The sequence below is a fragment of the Crinia signifera genome, unplaced genomic scaffold, assembly GCF_055691185.1.
Source record: "Crinia signifera unplaced genomic scaffold, ASM5569118v1 HAP2_SCAFFOLD_401, whole genome shotgun sequence".
Lineage (NCBI taxonomy): Eukaryota > Metazoa > Chordata > Amphibia > Anura > Myobatrachidae > Crinia > Crinia signifera.
The window spans coordinates 38,873-51,420 of record NW_028142294.1 but is presented as its reverse complement, the minus strand read 5'-3'; positions in this window follow the sequence as shown (position 1 = coordinate 51,420).

The following is a 12,548-nucleotide window of genomic DNA, read 5'->3' as shown; positions in this document are numbered from 1 at the left end:
GGAGATATTGCAAAGCATTTGGAAAAAATGTCAACGCGGTTTTCTCTAAGGCGGAATAAGCTGGGGCCGATTTTTCAACGCTATCTTGTTCACACAATGCCTACAAGTCTAAATCTGCATTTTCAGCCTTCCAGCTCTTTTCGTTAAGGAGATATTGCAAAGCATTTGGAAAAAATGTCAACGCGGTTTTCTCTAAGGCGGAATAAGCTGGGGCCGATTTTTCAACGTTATCTTGTTCACACAATGCCTACAAGTCTAAATCTGCATTTTCAGCCTTCCAGCTCTTTTCGTTAAGGAGATATTGCAAAGCATTTGGAAAAAATGTCAACGCGGTTTTCTCTAAGGCGGAATAAGCTGGGGCCGATTTTTCAAAGTTATCTTGTTCACACAATGCCTACAAGTCTAAATCTACATTTTCAGCCTTCTAGCTCTTTTCGTTAAGGAGATATTGCAAAGCATTTGGAAAAAATGTCAACGCGGTTTTCTCTAAGGCGGAATGAGCTGGGGCCGATTTTTCAACGCTATCTTGTTCACACAATGCCTACAAGTCTAAATATGCATTTTCAGCCTTCCAGCTCTTTTCGTTAAGGAGATATTGCAAAGCATTTGGAAAAAATGTCAACGCGGTTTTCTCTAAGGCGGAATAAGCTGGGGCCGATTTTTCAACGCTATCTTGTTCACACAATGCCTTCAAGTCTAAATCTGCATTTTCAGCCTTCCAGCTCTTTTCGTTAAGGAGATATTGCAAAGCATTTGGAAAAAATGTCAACGCGGTTTTCTCTAAGGCGGAATAAGCTGGGGCCGATTTTTCAACGTTATCTTGTTCACACAATGCCTACAAGTCTAAATCTGCATTTTCAGCCTTCTAGCTCTTTTCGTTAAGGAGATATTGCAAGGCATTTGGAAAAAATGTCAACGCGGTTTTCTCTAAGGCTGAATAAGCTGGGGCCGATTTTTCAACGTTATCTTGTTCACACAATGCCTACAAGTCTAAATCTACATTTTCAGCCTTCTAGCTCTTTTCGTTAAGGAGATATTGCAAAGCATTTGGAAAAAATGTCAACGCGGTTTTCTCTAAGGCGGAATGAGCTGGGGCCGATTTTTCAACGCTATCTTGTTCACACAATGCCTACAAGTCTAAATATGCATTTTCAGCCTTCCAGCTCTTTTCGTTAAGGAGATATTGCAAAGCATTTGGAAAAAATGTCAACGCGGTTTTCTCTAAGGCGGAATAAGCTGGGGCCGATTTTTCAACGCTATCTTGTTCACACAATGCCTTCAAGTCTAAATCTGCATTTTCAGCCTTCCAGCTCTTTTCGTTAAGGAGATATTGCAAAGCATTTGGAAAAAATGTCAACGCGGTTTTCTCTAAGGCGGAATAAGCTGGGGCCGATTTTTCAACGTTATCTTGTTCACACAATGCCTACAAGTCTAAATCTGCATTTTCAGCCTTCTAGCTCTTTTCGTTAAGGAGATATTGCAAGGCATTTGGAAAAAATGTCAACGCGGTTTTCTCTAAGGCTGAATAAGCTGGGGCCGATTTTTCAACGTTATCTTGTTCACACAATGCCTACAAGTCTAAATCTGCATTTTCAGCCTTCCAGCTCTTTTCGTTAAGGAGATATTGCAAAGCATTTGGAAAAAATGTCAACGCGGTTTTCTCTAAGGCGGAATAAGCTGGGGCCGATTTTTCAACGCTATCTTGTTCACACAATGCCTACAAGTCTAAATCTGCATTTTCAGCCTTCTAGCTCTTTTCGTTAAGGAGATATTGCAAAGCATTTGGAAAAAATGTCAACGCGGTTTTCTCTAAGGCGGAATGAGCTGGGGCCGATTTTTCAACGCTATCTTGTTCACACAATGCCTACAAGTCTAAATCTGCATTTTCAGCCTTCTAGCTCTTTTCGTTAAGGAGATATTGCAAGGCATTTGGAAAAAATGTCAACGCGGTTTTCTCTAAGGCTGAATAAGCTGGGGCCGATTTTTCAACGTTATCTTGTTCACACAATGCCTACAAGTCTAAATCTGCATTTTCAGCCTTCCAGCTCTTTTCGTTAAGGAGATATTGCAAAGCATTTGGAAAAAATGTCAACGCGGTTTTCTCTAAGGCGGAATGAGCTGGGGCCGATTTTTCAACGCTATCTTGTTCACACAATGCCTACAAGTCTAAATATGCATTTTCAGCCTTCCAGCTCTTTTCGTTAAGGAGATATTGCAAAGCATTTGGAAAAAATGTCAACGCGGTTTTCTCTAAGGCGGAATAAGCTGGGGCCGATTTTTCAACGCTATCTTGTTCACACAATGCCTTCAAGTCTAAATCTGCATTTTCAGCCTTCCAGCTCTTTTCGTTAAGGAGATATTGCAAAGCATTTGGAAAAAATGTCAACGCGGTTTTCTCTAAGGCGGAATAAGCTGGGGCCGATTTTTCAACGTTATCTTGTTCACACAATGCCTACAAGTCTAAATCTGCATTTTCAGCCTTCTAGCTCTTTTCGTTAAGGAGATATTGCAAGGCATTTGGAAAAAATGTCAACGCGGTTTTCTCTAAGGCTGAATAAGCTGGGGCCGATTTTTCAACGTTATCTTGTTCACACAATGCCTACAAGTCTAAATCTGCATTTTCAGCCTTCCAGCTCTTTTCGTTAAGGAGATATTGCAAAGCATTTGGAAAAAATGTCAACGCGGTTTTCTCTAAGGCGGAATAAGCTGGGGCCGATTTTTCAACGCTATCTTGTTCACACAATGCCTACAAGTCTAAATCTGCATTTTCAGCCTTCTAGCTCTTTTCGTTAAGGAGATATTGCAAAGCATTTGGAAAAAATGTCAACGCGGTTTTCTCTAAGGCGGAATGAGCTGGGGCCGATTTTTCAACGCTATCTTGTTCACACAATGCCTACAAGTCTAAATCTGCATTTTCAGCCTTCTAGCTCTTTTCGTTAAGGAGATATTGCAAGGCATTTGGAAAAAATGTCAACGCGGTTTTCTCTAAGGCTGAATAAGCTGGGGCCGATTTTTCAACGTTATCTTGTTCACACAATGCCTACAAGTCTAAATCTGCATTTTCAGCCTTCCAGCTCTTTTCGTTAAGGAGATATTGCAAAGCATTTGGAAAAAATGTCAACGCGGTTTTCTCTAAGGCGGAATAAGCTGGGGCCGATTTTTCAACGTTATCTTGTTCACACAATGCCTACAAGTCTAAATCTGCATTTTCAGCCTTCTAGCTCTTTTCGTTAAGGAGATATTGCAAAGCATTTGGAAAAAATGTCAACGCGGTTTTCTCTAAGGCGGAATGAGCTGGGGCCGATTTTTCAACGCTATCTTGTTCACACAATGCCTACAAGTCTAAATCTGCATTTTCAGCCTTCCAGCTCTTTTCGTTAAGGAGATATTGCAAAGCATTTGGAAAAAATGTCAACGCGGTTTTCTCTAAGGCGGAATAAGCTGGGGCCGATTTTTCAACGTTATCTTGTTCAGACAATGCCTACAAGTCTAAATCTGCATTTTCAGCCTTCCAGCTCTTTTCGTTAAGGAGATATTGCAAAGCATTTGGAAAAAATGTCAACGCGGTTTTCTCTAAGGCGGAATAAGCTGGGGCCGATTTTTCAAAGTTATCTTGTTCACACAATGCCTACAAGTCTAAATCTACATTTTCAGCCTTCTAGCTCTTTTCGTTAAGGAGATATTGCAAAGCATTTGGAAAAAATGTCAACGCGGTTTTCTCTAAGGCGGAATGAGCTGGGGCCGATTTTTCAACGCTATCTTGTTCACACAATGCCTACAAGTCTAAATATGCATTTTCAGCCTTCCAGCTCTTTTCGTTAAGGAGATATTGCAAAGCATTTGGAAAAAATGTCAACGCGGTTTTCTCTAAGGCGGAATAAGCTGGGGCCGATTTTTCAACGCTATCTTGTTCACACAATGCCTTCAAGTCTAAATCTGCATTTTCAGCCTTCCAGCTCTTTTCGTTAAGGAGATATTGCAAAGCATTTGGAAAAAATGTCAACGCGGTTTTCTCTAAGGCGGAATAAGCTGGGGCCGATTTTTCAACGTTATCTTGTTCACACAATGCCTACAAGTCTAAATCTGCATTTTCAGCCTTCTAGCTCTTTTCGTTAAGGAGATATTGCAAGGCATTTGGAAAAAATGTCAACGCGGTTTTCTCTAAGGCTGAATAAGCTGGGGCCGATTTTTCAACGTTATCTTGTTCACACAATGCCTACAAGTCTAAATCTACATTTTCAGCCTTCTAGCTCTTTTCGTTAAGGAGATATTGCAAAGCATTTGGAAAAAATGTCAACGCGGTTTTCTCTAAGGCGGAATGAGCTGGGGCCGATTTTTCAACGCTATCTTGTTCACACAATGCCTACAAGTCTAAATCTGCATTTTCAGCCTTCCAGCTCTTTTCGTTAAGGAGATATTGCAAAGCATTTGGAAAAAATGTCAACGCGGTTTTCTCTAAGGCGGAATAAGCTGGGGCCGATTTTTCAACGCTATCTTGTTCACACAATGCCTACAAGTCTAAATCTGCATTTTCAGCCTTCCAGCTCTTTTCGTTAAGGAGATATTGCAAAGCATTTGGAAAAAATGTCAACGCGGTTTTCTCTAAGGCGGAATAAGCTGGGGCCGATTTTTCAACGTTATCTTGTTCACACAATGCCTACAAGTCTAAATCTGCATTTTCAGCCTTCCAGCTCTTTTCGTTAAGGAGATATTGCAAAGCATTTGGAAAAAATGTCAACGCGGTTTTCTCTAAGGCGGAATAAGCTGGGGCCGATTTTTCAAAGTTATCTTGTTCACACAATGCCTACAAGTCTAAATCTACATTTTCAGCCTTCTAGCTCTTTTCGTTAAGGAGATATTGCAAAGCATTTGGAAAAAATGTCAACGCGGTTTTCTCTAAGGCGGAATGAGCTGGGGCCGATTTTTCAACGCTATCTTGTTCACACAATGCCTACAAGTCTAAATATGCATTTTCAGCCTTCCAGCTCTTTTCGTTAAGGAGATATTGCAAAGCATTTGGAAAAAATGTCAACGCGGTTTTCTCTAAGGCGGAATAAGCTGGGGCCGATTTTTCAACGCTATCTTGTTCACACAATGCCTTCAAGTCTAAATCTGCATTTTCAGCCTTCCAGCTCTTTTCGTTAAGGAGATATTGCAAAGCATTTGGAAAAAATGTCAACGCGGTTTTCTCTAAGGCGGAATAAGCTGGGGCCGATTTTTCAACGTTATCTTGTTCACACAATGCCTACAAGTCTAAATCTGCATTTTCAGCCTTCTAGCTCTTTTCGTTAAGGAGATATTGCAAGGCATTTGGAAAAAATGTCAACGCGGTTTTCTCTAAGGCTGAATAAGCTGGGGCCGATTTTTCAACGTTATCTTGTTCACACAATGCCTACAAGTCTAAATCTACATTTTCAGCCTTCTAGCTCTTTTCGTTAAGGAGATATTGCAAAGCATTTGGAAAAAATGTCAACGCGGTTTTCTCTAAGGCGGAATGAGCTGGGGCCGATTTTTCAACGCTATCTTGTTCACACAATGCCTACAAGTCTAAATATGCATTTTCAGCCTTCCAGCTCTTTTCGTTAAGGAGATATTGCAAAGCATTTGGAAAAAATGTCAACGCGGTTTTCTCTAAGGCGGAATAAGCTGGGGCCGATTTTTCAACGCTATCTTGTTCACACAATGCCTTCAAGTCTAAATCTGCATTTTCAGCCTTCCAGCTCTTTTCGTTAAGGAGATATTGCAAAGCATTTGGAAAAAATGTCAACGCGGTTTTCTCTAAGGCGGAATAAGCTGGGGCCGATTTTTCAACGCTATCTTGTTCACACAATGCCTACAAGTCTAAATCTGCATTTTCAGCCTTCTAGCTCTTTTCGTTAAGGAGATATTGCAAAGCATTTGGAAAAAATGTCAACGCGGTTTTCTCTAAGGCGGAATGAGCTGGGGCCGATTTTTCAACGCTATCTTGTTCACACAATGCCTACAAGTCTAAATCTGCATTTTCAGCCTTCTAGCTCTTTTCGTTAAGGAGATATTGCAAGGCATTTGGAAAAAATGTCAACGCGGTTTTCTCTAAGGCTGAATAAGCTGGGGCCGATTTTTCAACGTTATCTTGTTCACACAATGCCTACAAGTCTAAATCTGCATTTTCAGCCTTCCAGCTCTTTTCGTTAAGGAGATATTGCAAAGCATTTGGAAAAAATGTCAACGCGGTTTTCTCTAAGGCGGAATGAGCTGGGGCCGATTTTTCAACGCTATCTTGTTCACACAATGCCTACAAGTCTAAATATGCATTTTCAGCCTTCCAGCTCTTTTCGTTAAGGAGATATTGCAAAGCATTTGGAAAAAATGTCAACGCGGTTTTCTCTAAGGCGGAATAAGCTGGGGCCGATTTTTCAACGCTATCTTGTTCACACAATGCCTTCAAGTCTAAATCTGCATTTTCAGCCTTCCAGCTCTTTTCGTTAAGGAGATATTGCAAAGCATTTGGAAAAAATGTCAACGCGGTTTTCTCTAAGGCGGAATAAGCTGGGGCCGATTTTTCAACGTTATCTTGTTCACACAATGCCTACAAGTCTAAATCTGCATTTTCAGCCTTCTAGCTCTTTTCGTTAAGGAGATATTGCAAGGCATTTGGAAAAAATGTCAACGCGGTTTTCTCTAAGGCTGAATAAGCTGGGGCCGATTTTTCAACGTTATCTTGTTCACACAATGCCTACAAGTCTAAATCTGCATTTTCAGCCTTCCAGCTCTTTTCGTTAAGGAGATATTGCAAAGCATTTGGAAAAAATGTCAACGCGGTTTTCTCTAAGGCGGAATAAGCTGGGGCCGATTTTTCAACGCTATCTTGTTCACACAATGCCTACAAGTCTAAATCTGCATTTTCAGCCTTCTAGCTCTTTTCGTTAAGGAGATATTGCAAAGCATTTGGAAAAAATGTCAACGCGGTTTTCTCTAAGGCGGAATGAGCTGGGGCCGATTTTTCAACGCTATCTTGTTCACACAATGCCTACAAGTCTAAATCTGCATTTTCAGCCTTCTAGCTCTTTTCGTTAAGGAGATATTGCAAGGCATTTGGAAAAAATGTCAACGCGGTTTTCTCTAAGGCTGAATAAGCTGGGGCCGATTTTTCAACGTTATCTTGTTCACACAATGCCTACAAGTCTAAATCTGCATTTTCAGCCTTCCAGCTCTTTTCGTTAAGGAGATATTGCAAAGCATTTGGAAAAAATGTCAACGCGGTTTTCTCTAAGGCGGAATAAGCTGGGGCCGATTTTTCAACGTTATCTTGTTCACACAATGCCTACAAGTCTAAATCTGCATTTTCAGCCTTCTAGCTCTTTTCGTTAAGGAGATATTGCAAAGCATTTGGAAAAAATGTCAACGCGGTTTTCTCTAAGGCGGAATGAGCTGGGGCCGATTTTTCAACGCTATCTTGTTCACACAATGCCTACAAGTCTAAATCTGCATTTTCAGCCTTCCAGCTCTTTTCGTTAAGGAGATATTGCAAAGCATTTGGAAAAAATGTCAACGCGGTTTTCTCTAAGGCGGAATAAGCTGGGGCCGATTTTTCAACGTTATCTTGTTCAGACAATGCCTACAAGTCTAAATCTGCATTTTCAGCCTTCCAGCTCTTTTCGTTAAGGAGATATTGCAAAGCATTTGGAAAAAATGTCAACGCGGTTTTCTCTAAGGCGGAATAAGCTGGGGCCGATTTTTCAAAGTTATCTTGTTCACACAATGCCTACAAGTCTAAATCTACATTTTCAGCCTTCTAGCTCTTTTCGTTAAGGAGATATTGCAAAGCATTTGGAAAAAATGTCAACGCGGTTTTCTCTAAGGCGGAATGAGCTGGGGCCGATTTTTCAACGCTATCTTGTTCACACAATGCCTACAAGTCTAAATATGCATTTTCAGCCTTCCAGCTCTTTTCGTTAAGGAGATATTGCAAAGCATTTGGAAAAAATGTCAACGCGGTTTTCTCTAAGGCGGAATAAGCTGGGGCCGATTTTTCAACGCTATCTTGTTCACACAATGCCTTCAAGTCTAAATCTGCATTTTCAGCCTTCCAGCTCTTTTCGTTAAGGAGATATTGCAAAGCATTTGGAAAAAATGTCAACGCGGTTTTCTCTAAGGCGGAATAAGCTGGGGCCGATTTTTCAACGTTATCTTGTTCACACAATGCCTACAAGTCTAAATCTGCATTTTCAGCCTTCTAGCTCTTTTCGTTAAGGAGATATTGCAAGGCATTTGGAAAAAATGTCAACGCGGTTTTCTCTAAGGCTGAATAAGCTGGGGCCGATTTTTCAACGTTATCTTGTTCACACAATGCCTACAAGTCTAAATCTACATTTTCAGCCTTCTAGCTCTTTTCGTTAAGGAGATATTGCAAAGCATTTGGAAAAAATGTCAACGCGGTTTTCTCTAAGGCGGAATGAGCTGGGGCCGATTTTTCAACGCTATCTTGTTCACACAATGCCTACAAGTCTAAATCTGCATTTTCAGCCTTCCAGCTCTTTTCGTTAAGGAGATATTGCAAAGCATTTGGAAAAAATGTCAACGCGGTTTTCTCTAAGGCGGAATAAGCTGGGGCCGATTTTTCAACGCTATCTTGTTCACACAATGCCTACAAGTCTAAATCTGCATTTTCAGCCTTCCAGCTCTTTTCGTTAAGGAGATATTGCAAAGCATTTGGAAAAAATGTCAACGCGGTTTTCTCTAAGGCGGAATAAGCTGGGGCCGATTTTTCAACGTTATCTTGTTCACACAATGCCTACAAGTCTAAATCTGCATTTTCAGCCTTCCAGCTCTTTTCGTTAAGGAGATATTGCAAAGCATTTGGAAAAAATGTCAACGCGGTTTTCTCTAAGGCGGAATAAGCTGGGGCCGATTTTTCAAAGTTATCTTGTTCACACAATGCCTACAAGTCTAAATCTACATTTTCAGCCTTCTAGCTCTTTTCGTTAAGGAGATATTGCAAAGCATTTGGAAAAAATGTCAACGCGGTTTTCTCTAAGGCGGAATGAGCTGGGGCCGATTTTTCAACGCTATCTTGTTCACACAATGCCTACAAGTCTAAATATGCATTTTCAGCCTTCCAGCTCTTTTCGTTAAGGAGATATTGCAAAGCATTTGGAAAAAATGTCAACGCGGTTTTCTCTAAGGCGGAATAAGCTGGGGCCGATTTTTCAACGCTATCTTGTTCACACAATGCCTTCAAGTCTAAATCTGCATTTTCAGCCTTCCAGCTCTTTTCGTTAAGGAGATATTGCAAAGCATTTGGAAAAAATGTCAACGCGGTTTTCTCTAAGGCGGAATAAGCTGGGGCCGATTTTTCAACGTTATCTTGTTCACACAATGCCTACAAGTCTAAATCTGCATTTTCAGCCTTCTAGCTCTTTTCGTTAAGGAGATATTGCAAGGCATTTGGAAAAAATGTCAACGCGGTTTTCTCTAAGGCTGAATAAGCTGGGGCCGATTTTTCAACGTTATCTTGTTCACACAATGCCTACAAGTCTAAATCTACATTTTCAGCCTTCTAGCTCTTTTCGTTAAGGAGATATTGCAAAGCATTTGGAAAAAATGTCAACGCGGTTTTCTCTAAGGCGGAATGAGCTGGGGCCGATTTTTCAACGCTATCTTGTTCACACAATGCCTACAAGTCTAAATATGCATTTTCAGCCTTCCAGCTCTTTTCGTTAAGGAGATATTGCAAAGCATTTGGAAAAAATGTCAACGCGGTTTTCTCTAAGGCGGAATAAGCTGGGGCCGATTTTTCAACGCTATCTTGTTCACACAATGCCTTCAAGTCTAAATCTGCATTTTCAGCCTTCCAGCTCTTTTCGTTAAGGAGATATTGCAAAGCATTTGGAAAAAATGTCAACGCGGTTTTCTCTAAGGCGGAATAAGCTGGGGCCGATTTTTCAACGTTATCTTGTTCACACAATGCCTACAAGTCTAAATCTGCATTTTCAGCCTTCTAGCTCTTTTCGTTAAGGAGATATTGCAAGGCATTTGGAAAAAATGTCAACGCGGTTTTCTCTAAGGCTGAATAAGCTGGGGCCGATTTTTCAACGTTATCTTGTTCACACAATGCCTACAAGTCTAAATCTGCATTTTCAGCCTTCCAGCTCTTTTCGTTAAGGAGATATTGCAAAGCATTTGGAAAAAATGTCAACGCGGTTTTCTCTAAGGCGGAATAAGCTGGGGCCGATTTTTCAACGTTATCTTGTTCACACAATGCCTACAAGTCTAAATCTGCATTTTCAGCCTTCTAGCTCTTTTCGTTAAGGAGATATTGCAAAGCATTTGGAAAAAATGTCAACGCGGTTTTCTCTAAGGCGGAATGAGCTGGGGCCGATTTTTCAACGCTATCTTGTTCACACAATGCCTACAAGTCTAAATCTGCATTTTCAGCCTTCCAGCTCTTTTCGTTAAGGAGATATTGCAAAGCATTTGGAAAAAATGTCAACGCGGTTTTCTCTAAGGCGGAATAAGCTGGGGCCGATTTTTCAACGCTATCTTGTTCACACAATGCCTACAAGTCTAAATCTGCATTTTCAGCCTTCCAGCTCTTTTCGTTAAGGAGATATTGCAAAGCATTTGGAAAAAATGTCAACGCGGTTTTCTCTAAGGCGGAATAAGCTGGGGCCGATTTTTCAACGTTATCTTGTTCACACAATGCCTACAAGTCTAAATCTACATTTTCAGCCTTCTAGCTCTTTTCGTTAAGGAGATATTGCAAGGCATTTGGAAAAAATGTCAACGCGGTTTTCTCTAAGGCTGAATAAGCTGGGGCCGATTTTTCAACGTTATCTTGTTCACACAATGCCTACAAGTCTAAATCTGCATTTTCAGCCTTCCAGCTCTTTTCGTTAAGGAGATATTGCAAAGCATTTGGAAAAAATGTCAACGCGGTTTTCTCTAAGGCGGAATAAGCTGGGGCCGATTTTTCAACGCTATCTTGTTCACACAATGCCTACAAGTCTAAATCTGCATTTTCAGCCTTCCAGCTCTTTTCGTTAAGGAGATATTGCAAAGCATTTGGAAAAAATGTCAACGCGGTTTTCTCTAAGGCGGAATAAGCTGGGGCCGATTTTTCAACGCTATCTTGTTCACACAATGCCTACAAGTCTAAATCTGCATTTTCAGCCTTCTAGCTCTTTTCGTTAAGGAGATATTGCAAAGCATTTGGAAAAAATGTCAACGCGGTTTTCTCTAAGGCGGAATGAGCTGGGGCCGATTTTTCAACGCTATCTTGTTCACACAATGCCTACAAGTCTAAATCTGCATTTTCAGCCTTCTAGCTCTTTTCGTTAAGGAGATATTGCAAGGCATTTGGAAAAAATGTCAACGCGGTTTTCTCTAAGGCTGAATAAGCTGGGGCCGATTTTTCAACGTTATCTTGTTCACACAATGCCTACAAGTCTAAATCTGCATTTTCAGCCTTCCAGCTCTTTTCGTTAAGGAGATATTGCAAAGCATTTGGAAAAAATGTCAACGCGGTTTTCTCTAAGGCGGAATAAGCTGGGGCCGATTTTTCAACGTTATCTTGTTCACACAATGCCTACAAGTCTAAATCTGCATTTTCAGCCTTCCAGCTCTTTTCGTTAAGGAGATATTGCAAAGCATTTGGAAAAAATGTCAACGCGGTTTTCTCTAAGGCGGAATAAGCTGGGGCCGATTTTTCAACGTTATCTTGTTCACACAATGCCTACAAGTCTAAATCTGCATTTTCAGCCTTCTAGCTCTTTTCGTTAAGGAGATATTGCAAAGCATTTGGAAAAAATGTCAACGCGGTTTTCTCTAAGGCGGAATGAGCTGGGGCCGATTTTTCAACGCTATCTTGTTCACACAATGCCTACAAGTCTAAATCTGCATTTTCAGCCTTCCAGCTCTTTTCGTTAAGGAGATATTGCAAAGCATTTGGAAAAAATGTCAACGCGGTTTTCTCTAAGGCGGAATAAGCTGGGGCCGATTTTTCAACGCTATCTTGTTCACACAATGCCTACAAGTCTAAATCTGCATTTTCAGCCTTCCAGCTCTTTTCGTTAAGGAGATATTGCAAAGCATTTGGAAAAAATGTCAACGCGGTTTTCTCTAAGGCGGAATAAGCTGGGGCCGATTTTTCAACGTTATCTTGTTCACACAATGCCTACAAGTCTAAATCTGCATTTTCAGCCTTCTAGCTCTTTTCGTTAAGGAGATATTGCAAGGCATTTGGAAAAAATGTCAACGCGGTTTTCTCTAAGGCTGAATAAGCTGGGGCCGATTTTTCAACGTTATCTTGTTCACACAATGCCTACAAGTCTAAATCTGCATTTTCAGCCTTCCAGCTCTTTTCGTTAAGGAGATATTGCAAAGCATTTGGAAAAAATGTCAACGCGGTTTTCTCTAAGGCGGAATAAGCTGGGGCCGATTTTTCAACGCTATCTTGTTCACACAATGCCTACAAGTCTAAATCTGCATTTTCAGCCTTCCAGCTCTTTTCGTTAAGGAGATATTGCAAAGCATTTGGAAAAAATGTCAACGCGGTTTTCTCTAAGGCG